Source organism: Macrotis lagotis, chromosome 2, assembly GCF_037893015.1.
Source record: "Macrotis lagotis isolate mMagLag1 chromosome 2, bilby.v1.9.chrom.fasta, whole genome shotgun sequence".
NCBI lineage: Eukaryota > Metazoa > Chordata > Mammalia > Peramelemorphia > Peramelidae > Macrotis > Macrotis lagotis.
The window spans coordinates 72,352,069-72,368,069 of NC_133659.1; the positions used below are offsets into that span (position 1 = coordinate 72,352,069).

At 36.5% G+C, this 16,001-nt stretch overlaps 1 long non-coding RNA gene across 1 annotated transcript in view; it reads left to right on the top strand.

Moving 5' to 3' along the window:
• Positions 1 to 223: 223 nt before the first annotated feature.
• LOC141512831 (uncharacterized) overlaps positions 224 to 16,001 on the top strand; it is a 49,006-nt gene continuing 33,228 nt past the window's right edge. Inside the window, exons 1-2 of the long non-coding RNA XR_012475604.1 lie at positions 224 to 491; positions 8,737 to 8,885. This is a non-coding gene — a long non-coding RNA (uncharacterized LOC141512831). The remainder of the gene's footprint in view (positions 492 to 8,736; positions 8,886 to 16,001) is intronic.

Below are 16,001 nucleotides of genomic sequence, written 5' to 3' on the forward strand. Positions count from 1 at the left end.
AGGAGCCAAAAATAAACTCTCTGCCTTCAAGAAAATTGTTAGGATATAAGGCTTACATGCATGAATAGATAATATGTAATAAAATCTTAAATGTCAATCAGTCATTGCCTACTATGTGCCAGACTATGATAAGTACCAGAAATACAAAGGAAGGTAAAACACAGTCCTTCCTTAAAAGAAGCTCACAAATTAAAGGAAGACAAACTGCAAATATCTATGATGTTGCAATCCAGTAGCGGAGCCAGTGACTGAGTTTGGGGCAGAAAGACTTCACCTCGGTTCAAATTTTAACTTGAAACTTACTAGCTGTCTAACCCTCTGCAAATCATTTAACACCTCATTGTGCCGCAAGACACTTCAAGAGCAACTTCCAGGAAGCTCCCCAGATTAACACAGATCCAGGAGCAGGTATACTGGAGCAACCTGGTGCCAGGAAGAGTCCGGTTTAATGGTTTGGAAGCAGGGTGACTCAAGTTGAGATACAGATCAAGGTACTTGGTGCTTTATTTTCCTAATCTAAAAAGCAAGCTGGATAATCTCAAAAGTCCCTTCTAATTCTTATGGCTAAGGACCATGATGAATATTATGGTAGCTAATATTTGTTTTCAAGAAGCTTTTGAGATTTCCACAGTACTTTCCTTATTTAAAAAAAAAACAACAACCCTGTGAATAGGGTAATACAGTTGTTATTAACCCATTAAACTCATTGCCCTACATGTGGTAAAGTTTAGAGTCAGAATTTGAAACTACGACTTCTATCTCCAAATATATTTTACATTCTACTATACACAACTATTTTACCATATACATTAATAGGTAACCAAGAATGTGAAATATCAGCATTGATTGGAGCAATTAGTATAAAGGAGCTGGTCTTTCACTGATCAAATCATAGATAACATCAGATAAGAAAGAGTTTATCACATGGTCTGCCAAGAGATCTCTTTATGAAGTGTTCATTGGAAGTCAATAAAAAAGAGATAAAGATGGAATTCACCTCCAGGTGATCTTTTCTGAACTAAATGTAAAATATTTTTAACTTTTTTTCAAAATGTTGTGCTCTAAATTCTACCCCTTACATCCCTTCTGATATAGGTGTTTTTTTTGGCAAGGTAATGGGGTTAAGTGACTTGCCCAAGGTCACACAGCTAGGTAATTATTAAATGTCTGAGGTCAGATTTAAACTCAGGTTCTCCTGATTCCAGGGCTGGTTCTCTATCCACTGTACCACCTAGCTGCCTCCCGATATAGGTTTTACACACAATCATACAAATCATTTCCATGTTAGTCATATTATGCAAGAAGAAAGTCTATGTGTTGTGTTTGTGTGAGAAAGAGAGGAGATAGACAGATAGATAGATAGATAGATAGATAGATAGATAGATAGATAGATATTGAGAGAGGGAGGATATATATATATATATATACGTATATATGTACATATGTAGAGAGAGTTTATATTCGGATAATATCTGAATATTATCTCTATTAGCTAGAGTCTATATTCAGATAATATCAATTTCTTCTCTGGAGGCAGATAGCATATTTCATTACTTTGTAATTGTCTTGGATCATTGTGTTGCTAAGAAGAGCTAAGTCATTCATGGTTAATCATTACAAAATGTTGTTGATACTATGTACAGTGCCTGGTTCTCCTTACTTCATTTTGCATAAATTCATGGAAGTCTTTTCAGATTTTTCTGAAGTCATCCTGCTTATCATTTTTTATAGCACAATAATATTCTATCACAATTATATACCATAATTCTACCAACAATGCATTAGTGTCTCAATATTTCTACATTCCAATCAATATTTACAATTTTCAATTTTTTTCAGTATTATCCAATCCAGTAGGTGTTTTGAATTCATCTCCATATTGGTTGGATCATTTCACAACTCTACCAAACAGTGCATTAGTGTCCAATTTTCCCACATTCCCATCAATAATTATAATTTTCCTTTTTTGTTATAATACCAATCTGATAGATGTGAGATATCTCAGAGTTGTTTTAATTTGCATTTCTCTAATGCATAGCAATTGAGAGCATTTTTTCATATGACTATAGATAGCTTTGATTTCTTTGTCTGAATACTGCCTCTCCATAGCTTTTGACATTTATCAATTGTATTTTTGTAAATTTGACTTAATTCTTTATAATATTTGAGAAATGAGTCTTCTATCAGCAATATTTGCTGCAAAAATTTTACCCCAGTTTTCTACTTTCCTTCTCATTTTGGTTGCATTGATTTTGTTTGTACAAAAAAATCATGTAATTTTATATAATCAAAATTATTTACTTTATATTTTGTGGATGTTCTCTATCTCTTATTAGGTCCTAAATTCTTCCTTTATCCATAGATCTGACAATAAACTCTCCTAATCTGCTTATGGTAACACCTTTTATGTGCATATCATGCACCCATTTTGATCTTATCTTGATATATGGTGTAAGATTTTGGTCTAAACCTAGTTTCTGCCATACTGTTTTCTAGTTTTCACATGATTTTGTCAAATAATGAATTTTTATCCTAAAAGTTCAAATCTTTGGGTTTATCATTTCCTTGATAGCTATAGTCATTTAATACAATGCATTGTGTACCTAATTTATTCCACTGTACCTGCCAAGACAAACTTGGGTGACCTTTAAAATTCAGTTCACTGAGTCCAGGTGATAATCTCAAAAAGGAACTCAGGTCCTGATATGAACAGAAGTGGCATAAAACTGGAAAAAATAGAAAGACACAGAGGACACATGGAGCTAGAGAAATGGAAAAATCATCAGGCAGAGATAAAGGTCACAAATAGACTAGGATCTTGAATCCTATTGATAGGACCATTGGTAACAGAATGCACTGCGGAATGACATCCCCCCAATACACACACACACATACATGCATACATACATACATACATACATATACATTATAATCCTATTTGTAATAATATCACTGTAATAACATTGAGTCTCCTTCCCTGCCAGTTCTTCCTTTTGAGTTCCTTCTTGTGAACCTAAATAAAAGTTTAGCTATTGGCTTGGGAAAAAGGGAGGAGTTTATTTTTCTTTGTTTTAAATGTTTACATTGCTTCCATAGCTAGTCAGGGTAATATTTACTGGGAATGCAGTTGGAAGAAACCCCTGAGGGGGGAAACCTTAGCAGAGAAGAGGCATCACTTTATAGATAGAGATAATGCCAGGGTGCTTTGCCAGAACCACTATCTCTTGCTGGGGGTTCAGAGCTGACACAATAATTTTTTTTAAATTCTTCATTTTTTCACACTACTTTCTAGAGTAAAGAAGGATTTGTTTTTTAATACTGGTAAAACTTACTTAGGCAATGAGTCAGAAATAGAGTAAGTAGCACCATTCCATTAATGCTGCTAAACTGGTAATACTACTTTGTTGTTTAGTTATTTCAATCATGTCCAACTCTTCTTGAACTCATTTGGAGTCTTCTCAGCAAAGCTACTGGAGTGATTTTTCATTTCCCTCTCCATCTCATTTTACTGATGAGGAACTGAGGCAAACAGAGTTAAGTGACTTATCCAGGGTCCCATAGCTCAAGTCTCAGGTCAGGCTTGAACTCAGAAAAATGAGTCTTCCTGACTTCAGACCTGAAACACTGCACACTGTTTAACCTAGCTGTTCAGTAATACTACTATAAGTAATAATAATGATAACAGCTGACATCTATGTAGCTTTCTAAAATTTGCAGTATTCATGTATTATCTACCTTACTCCTCATAACAACCCTGATAGTTAAGTACTTACAGGTTATGATCATCATTATTACAAATAACAATTGAGATATTAGAAGTTGTTTTGCCCACAGTCTCACAGCTAATAACTGAGATTAGATTTCATCTCAGATCTTCCTGATCTAAGTCTAGTGTCCTCTTACAATGACATATTACCTCTCAAGGCTTTGTGGAGGGGGTCAGTATCATATGACCTTAAAGAATTGAGATTATTTGGAGAAGAGGAAAAGATAATCATGGGTGTCAATTCACTCCTGACTTCAATCATCATATTTCCAGTTCATAGTCCACAAGTTTTCCTCAGAAGTCGTTTTAGCTGTGTTTGGACAATACAAGTATGTGTGACCTGACTTCCCTTTTGTATCCTTTTAGAATGTTGGTAGCCAGTGTTATACCATTTTTTTAGCTTAGTGACTCAATAAATAAGTAGAACATGAAGTCTTTGTAACACTAATCAATGTCCATTAGATTCAATATCTTCTTCTCCCACTTCAAAAATCAAACTACTGATTTCCGAGAAATCTTTTAAAACTCAGATTCCTTTGCTCAGGTTTGTTTCACATAATCAACAGCACGAGGGAAAGGGACTGGGAATGGAAGAGGGGGTCCTACTGACCAGCACCCAATTTAGAATCATTGGGATGTCAGAGCTGGAAGCAATATGAGATGTCATTTAGTTCAGCCTCCTCATTTTTAGGAAACAAAGCCCCAAGAGGGGAAGAGACTAACAAAAGGTCACGAAACTGGTTAACTTGCGTCACCAGGAAACAGGGTCAACCTGAAGGTTGGACAGTTAAAGAAGCTAAATACCATCTCCGAATAGTTCAGTTTCTTTGGTTTTGCACATCTCTGTGAGGATGGAAAGATGGGTGTAGATAGGAAGAATAAACCAAGGGAAAGGACAGGAAAGTGTTTATAACATTTTTCCCTTGGTATAAATTTAGAAATCTTTGTAGAAGATTGGAAGGAGGAAAAATTTGTCTGGGAAGACCAGGCTAACAAGGGCTATCAGAGCAAGGGACTCAGTTATTTCTGACTTTCTTTTCAACCCCTAATAATTCATAGAATTAGATGTGAAAGAAATCTGAAAGGGCATCTAATCCAATACCCTCCTTTTACAGATGAGCAAACCAAAACCTAGAGAGGGTCAGTAAATTTCCCAAGTCACATAATGAACTCAAAGAGCAAAAGCCCCGTGATTCTGTCACAGTAATTTTTCTTGCAGATCTCTGTTGAACATATCTAGCTCCTACCTGAAATATTCTAATCTAGTGGACCAGAATCCCAATTTTGGTCTCATATCTCAAGATTCTTTGAAACTTAATCTTCTAATTCCTGGCTACTTGCTGCTTCTGATACCAGCTGCCTGGCATATACTACACTGAACCATGCCAACTGTTTATTCCCACCTACCTGGAAGTTTTCCTGGTTTCCAACACTCTTAAAAGCAGTGAGAATCAATAGATTGATGGTTCAGGGTAGGACCTGTAATGACTCATCCCAAAGTCTCAAGAGGGCAGAGACAAGAACAAGCATTTATTAATGCATTGTATGTGCTTAGAAACAAAAATTGCTGTGTTTTACCCTTATAACAACCCTGGAACTGGGGACTATTATCATCTACACTCTATAGATGAGGAAATTGAAATCAAAGGACTTACCCAGGGTTATACAACTAGTAAAAGTGTGAGTCTAGAATTGAATTCAGGGTCTTCCTAACTCCAGATTCAAAATTCTACTTTCTATGCCATTTAGCAACTTTAGTTCTAAGGCAGGGACAGAGAACCTCCAGCCCACAAGCCATTTTGGTCTAGAGTTTCCAAGGCAACTTGAAATTCAATAAATCTAGGAGCTTTTTAAGGGTGAATTAATTTAATGACCACATATAGCCTTCGAATGTTGTTATAATTATCCAAATGTCCCTTGGCAGAAAAAAAGATCCCCTATCCCTGTTCTTGGGGGAGTATTTATTTCATTGGATTAGTCCTAGAGTTACTCCTACTTTTCTAGTAGAATGACTGCATTAAATTTGGAAAATAATTTTCTTAGTGCTGCATTTGTTTTTGTTTTTGTTTTTTGACCCAGCTACTTCACTGGCATTGGGTATTAATTAACCTTATAGGCTCTCCAAAGTTGGATTTTCAAAGACAACTTGAGACTCTCTGACACTCAGTGCTCTTTTCTGAAAATAATGCAATTGAACTAGTACTGGAATAGAATTCATAAAACAAGTCACTTTCTATCTAAAGCAAATGGCTTAAACTTTCTTGATCTCTGTTTCTCATCTGTGAAATGGGGATATAGGTCTGAATGATCTCTGATGTCTCTTTCAACTCTAAATAAATAGTTCTAAAATCTTATGAAAAGGAAAATATTAAACCTGAGTTCCTGTCCAGCTCTAATATATCCTGTAGCTTGGCATTCAAAAGGCCTTCCACAGCTAGATCTTAAAAGGCAGCTGGTTTAGAAGTGAAACATCCAGAAACCATCTTTCAGATACTGCACATCTAAAAGTACTGCTCTGTGACCCATAGAAGTTAATCAGAAAAATGTCAACTAAGGAAAAGGAGCATTTGCTCCTAGGAAATTTTTGCTATTTGAACATCTAGGCATGTTACTTTCTCTTGGCATAATTATTGATCTTCCAGATAACACAGAATCTCAGAACCTAATAGATGTCAATGCAGTTTTTAAAAAGTTCTTCATTTAAGTGTACTGAAATTCTTACTTGCCCTTAGGCTATTAAAATATCTAGCTTAATTTATTTTAGGATTCGACCTGGGGGGCCTAGGCTCATTTATGAAGCTGGTATACTCTAGACTTAGGGTCTCTATGGAAATTAATTTCACAAAGAGAACATCTAATGTAGAGAGTTTCAAAAGACAAAAGTTCCTCAATAGTTCGTATCATTTTGCACATAGTAGGTGGTACTGTCATTCCCTAATAGCTAACAGTGTCTTGAATCTAGTAGGTGCTTACTAAATGCTTTCAGAATGCAATTGAATTGCATTTCAAGATAGAAGCACACCCTGAATTTCCTTTCTGACAGAGTTAGAGCCTGTCTTTAGGGGCCTGGAGCCTGTTGAAACAAAAATAGAACATTTCAGCCCTTGTATTTCCTTTCCCGCCAAAGTGAACTTACTCAGGAAGAAACAGATTCTGACAAGTATCCTTTTCTCCATTTTTTTCCTTTCAGGAAAAAAAAATATTAAAAAGGGAACATGTTATTGAAAAGATTACTAAAGTCCAAAGTCCTCTTTAATCCCAGGAGGGCTACTAGTGGGGTAAGAGGAATGCGCAGGTATTGTTCTCCCTGCCCTCCCCCCAGCTTCATTTTAAACTCTTCCCCATACCCCTGCCAGTATGTTTCCATCATCTTTTTGGATGACTATCCACCAGGACCTCAAACTGCTCCGCCTATTTGATTGTTGGGTTCATAACTGACAGTTCCCACTAAAAGAGGGACAGAGATGTATAATTCAAAATTCCCATTCCCAGGAATTTTTAACACAATCCCAGAAAGATAGGGACCATGCTGTTACCAATGGACCCTTTAGGTTCCTCCCCTACAATCCGCCAAATTCTCAACACTAAATACTGCTTAAAGCAGTTTTTGCCTGCCAGATCCAAAGTTCCTAATCTGACCTTTATAATTAGGATGAGAGGAGAGGATGACATCAAAGTTAACCACCTCAAGTTAGGTGGTTATATAAAAACACGAACCAGTTAAATGCAGAAAAATGTACTCAACTGACCTCTGAGAATCCCTAGAGAATTTAAAAATGCATGTCTGTGTGCGTGTGTGTGTGTGTATGCGTGTGTGTGTGTGTGTGTGTGTGTGTGTGTGTGTGTGTATGGTGTGTGTGTGTGTGTGTCTCAGAGATCAGAACAGCCTGTATGTTCTCCTCCTCCTGTTGTGTGCCTGGCTGGTTTCCCCAAAGAGATATCTCTGGTGAAAGCTTTTCCTGTGAGGGGTGGGGAGTTGTTGTTCCTGGGCAAAGTGTTGTAGCTAATTAGAGCATTGTCCTGCAAAAGAGGGTGAATGGATTATCATAAATCCTTTGTTTGCCCAGAGGCTGAGAACAGCAGCTACTCATCACTGCCTTTGGGGTTCCTGATCCCTTTGCCCTTCATAGTTAACTATTTTCAACAGTATAGAGTAAAACCATTGAGGCAACATGGTGGAGTAGGTAGAGAGTTGACCCTTAAATCAGGAAGACCTAGACCCAAGGGCAGACTTTTGCTACTCACTGTCTTTATTGCCCTGGGAAAAATCTACACCAGTGGTATTGCTACTAGAAATGGGGGAAACACTAAATCATTCATAAGAATCCTTAATTAAGAAGATTACACATTATCTATTTTTTGTATATTTATTTTGCAAAATATTTCCTAATTATATTTTTATCTGGTTCCTGGGGAACTGGGGCATGTTGCTCTAGTCACCTCTGCTCTAGGCAATTCTTAGACAAGCAGTAGCAGACAAAGTGTTGATCCTCATTGGTAAATGGAATCTCCTTATCTAGAACTTCCTGGTACTGGTGAAATTATAGTCCAAGTTCCTGTCCTCTGTGATATAGCAAGAAAATATGTCAACAGTAAGGCAGACTTTATGTAATAATCCTTTGATTAAAAAAAATCCTCTCTACAATGAACTGGAGAGTTTAATTGCTAACTAATTTTTAGGGGGATCAATCAAAGGTGTTGACTGTTGGTCAGTGCTGACCATGCCAGAGATTGGAGGACAAAGGGTTAACTGCTTATTCACTTAAAACACACAGGATTGTACTAAGGAATACTTTTGAGGAGATGTTTTGATTCATAAGTGTTCCTTTAAAATCCACAATTCTTTGCTAACAAATTCAGAAATATAAGTAGCCTGTTATTTTTCTGCATGTTAAAATATAGTAAGGCTCATTTAGTGATGATGTAATTGGTGGTTGCTACAATCAGCCCTTTCTATCTCTCTTCTAAAGGAAAAAAAGAGGCTACAGGAAAAACTAGTACCCTCTGGAGATGTACTGAGTCCTTTTCAAGGCTTCTCATCCACCAGGTTGATCCACTTGCCACCCAACTCTCACCTGTGGTTCCGAGAAGTTGTAGAATGAGCAGCAACCACACCCAGGTAAACTGTTTTGGCAGACAGGCTAAGGATAACCAACAGACCTCAAACTCCTTTTTGAGTTAGAGAGGTGCCTACTCCAAACATGTCAAGACTTTTCTGGTAAAATGAATGGATGTGAGCAATTTGTTCTAACAGGTCATGAAGGTGGTAGCAGTGGGCACCATAGAAGTCTTAGAACTCGGTTAGACACTGAAGATGTCAAGGTTATTCCCACATCCGGAGCCATTGCCAGGATTGACTTTTGTCTCATTAGATGATTCATGAAGAGAAAGTAAGGCTGAGGCCTCATTTAAATCAAACTATGCTTCAATCAAAGGACATCACCCATACCATTTTACTATTCTTAATGTACAGTTTTATAAAAAGTATAAAAGTGTTCATTCTCTTTCATTTCTTGATCCTAAATCATGTTTCCCTACATCATCATCATTTTAATGGGACAATTCTCTTTGAATTGAGGGCACTGATTGGATTCATTTAGAGAATCTTATCTAATTCTTCATGGCTTCTTCATCTTCTAGAACAATGTATGGTACATTCTTCTTACTTTTCATCATGCCAATCTATTTATTATGCTCACTAGTACTTCAAGCATCCTTTTCCAAATCTATTATTTGCCACCTAAAAGAGAACTGTCCTCCTATTTAGATATAATTTCTTGTTTCATTTACAGCAAGATGGGGAAAGTATACAATTGTTTCTGACTAAAGTCCTCATTTCTCAAATATATAGGGAACTGAGTCAAATTTATAAGACCACAAGCTATCATCCAATTGTAAATGGTCAAAGGATATGAACAGGCAATTTTTCAATGAAGAAACTAAAGGTATGTATAGACATATGAAGAAGTGCTCCAAATCACTTTTGATTAGAGAAATATAAACTAAAACCGCTCTGAGATATGGAAAATGATAAATGCTGGAACAGATATGAGAAAATTGTGATGATAATATACTCTTGGTAGAGTTGTAAACTGATCCAACCATTCTGGGGAACAATTTGGGCCTATGTGTAAAGGGCTATAAAAAATGTGCATTTACTTTGATGAAGCAATACCACTACAATGCTTGAAAACCTTAAAATGATATATAAATGTCAATGTAAAAAGAAAGACACTGCACATACTTATAATACCTAAAAACCTGATCTTTCTCAACAAGTTATTCAATCAATTGGGAAATGGGAAAAAAATAAAAGCATTTACTATGATTGTCACCATTTCTGAGAGGATAACCAAACAAAACAGATGTCACAATGAGGAGGTTGAAGTAAAACTATATGTTTTGAAGTAAAACTATATCTCAAGCCAGTAAAAACCTCAATTTTTTTCAACTTAGCATCTCTAATTTAGAGTATAAGATCATTTGCCAAGCATCATGAAAAAGTATGGTGAAATATCATGAGCAGAATAATTAATTTCACCAACCAGCCGTTGCCAAGCAATTGGGTCAAGACCAAGTCCAAGGAGAGTTTGGCATGAGAAACTGATAAGATGAGTCATCCTTAGAGTGTTTGTAGATGAAACTGGAACTATGGCAACAAATAAGCATGAACTGAAACAGATCTCCTGGAGTCTCCCTAATAATGGATTATAGAATGAACACTATTAGTATGTTACTGAGACTAAATCAAAGGGAGTGAGGAATGGAATAAACATTTAGCTATTGTACTAAGTATTTAATTAATATTATCTCATTTGATCCTCACAACAATCCTGCAAGATAGGTATTGTTATTATCACCATTTGACAATTGAGTAAACTGAGGCAAATAGATTAACTAAAATGACCCAGGTTGCAAAGTTAGTAAATATATTAGGCCAGATTAGACATATAGTTGGACTAGCGACCTATTGGTTTGACCATCTAATGGATTCAAATTGGTCCAAAATCGAAGAAAGAGATTGCATTTAAAAAGCATGCAGGGTGACTTCCAGCCAAGATGGCGGAGAGAAGACAGGCACAGTTCTAAAGTCTTCTGATCTTTCCCCATCTATCATATGAATCAAACCTCTTAAAGGAAATCCAACCCACAAAACCCAGAAAGAAAGGCCAAGAGAAGCAGCACTGAATGAATTCAGGTGAGTGAGTCTGGGCGCAGAAGGCAGATCAGCCCCATCAGCCAGATTAGCAGCTGAATTGAAGCCGGGAGTCTGAGGGCCCAAGAGCCGGACCTGCTGGATCAGCGCTGGGACTAGATGGCATGGGCTTGAGTCAACTAAGGAGCAGGGGAGCACTGACCCTCTGGAGCTTGCCAACAGGGCTAGGGGGAGAGCTCCGGTGCAGGATAGGTGCAGACACACCATCCCTGGGCTCCTCTGGTCTGAGGAACTCTGAGTCCATGCCTCCATTGTGGCTGAGGCCTCTTCCTGGAACAAACAATTGCAGACTACTTCTGCCTTAGGCACAGGTGTGTCAGTAGAAGAACTAGCCCAGCTGACAAAAGGGAAAGGGATGACCTCAGGCCAGGGTAAAGCCCACCATTGATTGAAGGCAAAAGGATTCATTAGCTCCAACTCCTCTCTTCAAGCTAAGGGAGAAGGCCTTAATCAAAATCACAGACACTCCAGAGAAAGCAACCAACATCTCCTTCTGGCCAGACAGAGAAATTGCATTCAGTGAGTAAAGCCTCTAGTGATCCCAAGCCCCTGTGAACCAGCCCTTCCTCAACTCAAGGTCTTAGCAAAATGAAGAAGGGTCATTGGAAAGGTGGGTCCATAGAAAAATTCTTGGAAGGGAATGACCCTAACTCAGAGAAACCTAGAACCTCTGAGGAGAATACGACCTGGTCTTCAACACAGAAAGACTTCCTTGAAGAAATAAGGAAATCAACTGGAAAATTTGGGAGAGACAATTAATACCTTGCAACAAGAAAAAAAATCCTTAAAAAATACAATTGGACAAATGCAAAATGAGAATAATTCCCTCAGATCCTCAACTGGGCAAAAGCAAAAAGAAAATAATTCTCTCAAAACCTCAATTGGTCAAATGGAAGGCTCTTTCAAAAGTAGATTGGATCAATTGGAAAAGGAGTTGCAAAAGGTTAATGAAGAAAACTCCTCTCTAAAAAAAAAAGAATGGAGTCTGCAGAAACTAATGACTCCATGAGACAGCAAGAGCCAGTTAAACAAAACCAAAAACTAGAAAAAATAGAAGAAAATGTAAAATACCTCATCAGCAAAACCACTGACCTTGAGAACACGTCGAGGAGGGGCAACCTGAAAATTACTGGACTTCCTGAGAACATTGAAGAGAAAAAAGACTGGACTTAATATTACAGGATCCAGTGATGGAAAACTGCCCTGATATCATGGAACCAGAGGGCAAAGTAGATATTGAAAGAATATATCTTTCCCCTCCAGAAAAAGATCCTAAAATGAAAACACTAAGGAATGTTGTGGCCAAATTCCAGAACTATCAGATAAAAGAGAAAATCCTGCAAGCAGCCAGAAAGAAACAATTTAAATATCAAAGAGCCACAGTATGGATTATACAGGACCTGGCTGCATCAACATTAAGGGAATGAGGTATTTAGAAGAGCAAGGGATTTGGAATGCAGCCAAAAATCCACTATCCTGCAAAGCTGAGCCTTCTCTTACAGGGAAAAAGATGGACATTTAACGAAATGGAAGAATTCCAAAAATTTCTGAAGAAAAGACCAGAGCTAGATAGAAAATTTGGTCATCAAACAGGAGGTTCAAGAGACACATGAAAAGGTAAAAAAAGGGGGGGGGGGGCTAAAAAAATTGCTATCCAATAAGTTGAAACTAGCTATATTCCAGAATGGGGGAAAAAGTTTCTCATAAATCTTGAGAATTGTAACTCTAACAGAGAGAGAATGTACCTAGCCAGAAGTGATAGACATTCATGATCTATCCATGAGACTGCTATCAAATGGGATGTAACTGGTTTTAACCCCACTTGGGAGAAAGACTCTAATAACTCTCAAGAATTTTAACTCTATTAGATAGAATGTACTTAGCTAGAAGTGACAGATACTCAGAATTTTCTATGACTCAGAGTGATCTAAAAAACACTATGTCCTTAAAAAGGGGGACAGGAAGGAGATGGAAGGAGGGAGGGCGTTGAATGGGGTAAATCTCATTACACTAAGAGGTAAAAAATACCTATGGTAATAGAGGGGAAGAAGGGAGGAGATGAGAAACACCTGAATCTTCTTCTCATCAGACTTGGCTTAAAGTCAATTTACATATACTTAGCTAACTTAAAAAAAATCTTACCTTTCAAGGATTAAAAGGGGAAAGGGGGAGGGGTACAGAGAAAGGGAGGGGGAGTGGGGAATAAAGGGGAACTAACAAAAGGAAGGGAAAGGAAAAGGGAAAAAGAGAAAGGGGAAAGAAAGGGGAGGGGATGATATAGGAGGGCAAACACACTGAGGGGGTGGTATTCAGAAACAAAATACTGGGGAATACAGATAAAGGGAGGGGGAAGAGGGAAAAATACAAACAGAGGAAAGAAAGTATGGAGGGTGATAAAGAATCAGTAATCATAACCTTGAATGTGAATGGGATGAACTCTCCCTTAAAACGTAACTGAATAGCAGAGTGGATTGAAAACCAGAATCTGACAATATGCTGCTTACAAGAAACTCATTTGAAACAGAGAGATACATGTAGAGTAAAGGTAAAAGGTTGGAGCAAAATATATTTTGCTTCAGTTGAAGTTAAAAAAGCAGGGATAGCGATCCTTATCTCAAACAAAGCAGCAGCAAAAATAGATAGCGTTAAAAGAGATAAGGAAGGAAACTTTATCCTCCTAAAAGGTACCATAGACAATAAAGTCATTTCAATATTGAATATATATGCACCCAGTGGTACAGCACCCAAATTGTTAGAGGAGAAGCTGAAAGAACTACAGGAAGACACAGACAGCAAAACTCTACTAGTGGGAGACCTCAACCTCCCACTAACAGATCTAGATAAATCGAATCATAAAACAAACAAGAAAGTAGTTAAAGAGGTAAATAAATTGTTAGCAAAATTAGATATGGTAGACTTATGGAGGAAACTGAATGGGGATAGAAAGGAATATACCTTTTTCTCTGCAGTATATGGAACTTATACAAAAATTGACCATGTACTAGGACATAAAAACCTAATGATCAACTTCAGAAAGGCAGAAATAGTGAATACGTCTTTCTCAGATCACAATGCAATAAAAGTCATATGCAATATTGGGCCAAGGAGATATAGACCCAGAACCAACTGGAAACTGAATAACCTCATTTAAAAGAATGAGTGGACCAAAAAACAAATTATAGAAAGAATTAACCATTTTATCCTAGATAATGATAATAATAAAACAACATACCAAAACCTATGGGATTCACCCGAAGTGTCTCTCAGGGGATATATTATAGCTTTAAATGCTTACATGAATAAACTGGAGAAAAAGGAAATCAATAAACTAAACATACAACTAAAAAAATTATAGAATGAAGAAATTAAAAATCTCCAATTAAATACCAAATTAGAAATTCTAAAAATTAAAGGAGAAAATAATAAAAGCAAAAGCAAAAAAAAACTATTGAATTAATAAATAAAGCCAAAAGTTGGTATTATGAAAAAACCAATAAAATTGATAAACCCTTGGTCAATTTGATTAAAAAAAAGAAAGAAGAAAACCAAATTGCTAGTATCATAGATGAAAAAAGGTGAACTCATCACCAATGAGGAGGAAATTAAATTAACAATCCAAAATTATTTTGCCCAACTCTATGCCCATAAATTTGATAATCTAAGTGAAATGGATGAATATTTACAAAAATATAAGTTGCCCAGGTTAAATGAAGAAGAGATTAGATACCTAAACAACCCTATCTCAGAAAAAGAAATTCAACAAGCCATCATTGAACTCCCCAAGAAAAAATCTCCAGGGCCTGATGGATTCACAAGTGAATTCTATCAAACATTTAAGGAACAATTGGTTTCAATTCTATATAAACTCTTTGGAAAAACAGGGAAAGATGGAACTCTGCCTAACTCTTTCTATGAAATCAATATGGTGCTTTTACCTAAACCAGGAAGAATTAAAACAGAGAAAGAAAATTATAGACCTATCTCCCTGATGAAGATAGACACAAAAATTTTAAATAAAATCTTAGCAAAATGATTACAACAAATTATCACTAGGATAATACATTATGATCAAGTAGGATTTATTCCAGGAATGCAGGGTTGGTTCAATATTAAGAAAACTGTTAGTATACTCAATTATATCAACAACAAACCTATCAGAAATTATATGATCATATCAATAGATGCTGAAAAAGCTTTGGAAAAAATACAGCATCCATTCCTACAAAAAACACTAGAGAGTATAGGAATAATTGGATTGTTCCTTAGAATAATTATCAGTATCTATCTGAAACCATCAACAAGCATTATATTCAATGGGGAGAGGCTAGAGGCATTCCCAATAAGATCAGGGGTGAAACAAGGATGTCCATTATCACCACTACTATTCAATATTGTATCAGAAATGTTAGCTTCAGCAATTCAAGAAGAAAAAGAAATTGAAGGAATTAGAATTGGGAAGGAAGAGACAAAACTCTCACTCTTTGCAGATGACATGATGGTCTACCTAGAGAATCCCAAGAAATCATCCAAAAAACTACTGTAAACAATTAGCAATTTTAGCAAAGTTGCAGGTTATAAAATAAACCCTCATGAATCCTCAACTTTTCTATATATGTCTAGCAAGATACAGCAGGAAGAGCTAGAAAGAGAAATCCAATTCAAAGTAACCTCAGACAATATAAAATACCTGGGAGTCTATTTGCCAAGACAGACTCAGAAACTTTTTGAAAACAATTATAAGACACTTCTCACACAAATTAAATCAGATTTAAATAACTGGGCAAATATCAACTGCTCATGGATAGGTAGAGCTAATATAATAAAAATCACAATTCTACCAAAACTAAACTACCTGTTTAGTGCCCTACCAATCAAAATTCCAAAAAATTACTTTATGAGTTAGAAAAAATTGTAAGTAAATACATATGGAGAAATAAAAAGTCAAGAATTACCAAGGAGCTTAATGAAAAAAAAGTGCAAAAGAAGGTGGCTTAGCCCTACCTGATCTAAAATTATATT